Consider the following 1,379-nt stretch of genomic DNA (forward strand, 5'->3'; position numbering starts at 1 on the left):
TCCTCCTCACTAGAGGTGCTTGATGTCATTTCCTCCTCAGGTACATCCCATACGATGTAAGCTTTCTTACACTTGAATTCCTTGGGAGTGCTCTTTTCTGAATCAACCTTTTTCAGATAGGTTGGACACTGAAATCTCATGTGTCCTACTTTTCCGCACCCGTGGCAAGTGAAGCGATCTTTGTTGTTCTTGCCTTTGTTAGTTTATTCCTTCGCTTCTTTCTTCTGAAACTTTTTGATTCCTCCTTTTCTTTTTATGAATTTGCTAAATTTCCGAACAAGGAGACCCATAGTTTCATCATCCAGATCGGAGTCAGATTCATCATCATTTTTCTCTTCTTTTGCTTTGGAGGTCGTAGCCTTCAATGTGATGCTCTTCTTCTTCCGGTCCGAATCTTCGTGCGTAGTCAAGCGACCCAATTCCATTTCGTGCTCTTGAAGCTTTCCAAATAATGTAGCTAGAGGCATAGAGTCCAAGTCTTTGGATTCCACAATTGCAGTCACCTTTTGTTGTCATTTCCTGTCAAGACAACGCAAAACTTTATTAGTTAGTTCACCTCTGGCAAAAGATTTATCTAGAGCAACTAAGTGATTAACAATATGAGTAAATCGCTTTTGCATATCATTGATTGATTAGCTGGGTAACATGCGAAATAGCTCATATTCGTGGGTCAGTGCATTTAATCTAGCGCGCTTGACTTCGCTAGTGCCTTCGTGAGTCACTTGTAAAGTGTCCCACATTTCTTTTGCATTTTGGCACTGCGAGACCCTAAAGAACTCATCATAGGATAGGGCCGATGTGATGATATTTTTAGTCTATGGCTTCTATAAAGATTTGCATGCGGACTTTCCAGTAGGCATACCCTTCACCACTGAATATTGGTGGTCGATTAATGGATGAACCATCACCACCAAACGGGTTTGAAGAACCCATTCCTTTTCCCTTAGGATCACAAATACGCGGTTGAGCTAGCACTTCGTACTAGCTCTGATGCCACTTGTTAGGTATCAGTGGTTAAAATACACCTAGAAGGGGGGGGTTGAATAGGTGTAGCGGTTAGAATATCCGCTTTTCGAAACACAACACTTAATGCTGAATCACCCCAATTTAATCGATTAAAAGAATGAATATAATCGATTAACGTACTAGACTTAATCGATTAAAACAGAACAGTAAGCTTACACAGATTCGGTTTCTTGCACGACAATTAACCGATAATGAAATGAATACACAGAGCTTACAATTTTATCAGAGTATTAACAGTATAGCAAATATACAGAATATAGCAATTAATTCTACTATACAAGTTAACCGATTAAATGCAATAAAGAGAGAAAGAGAGAGAGAGAAAAAATCCTGCAACACGATTTTTATCCTGG

This window comes from Lupinus angustifolius, chromosome LG01 (assembly GCF_001865875.1).
Source record: "Lupinus angustifolius cultivar Tanjil chromosome LG01, LupAngTanjil_v1.0, whole genome shotgun sequence".
Taxonomy (NCBI): domain Eukaryota; kingdom Viridiplantae; phylum Streptophyta; class Magnoliopsida; order Fabales; family Fabaceae; genus Lupinus; species Lupinus angustifolius.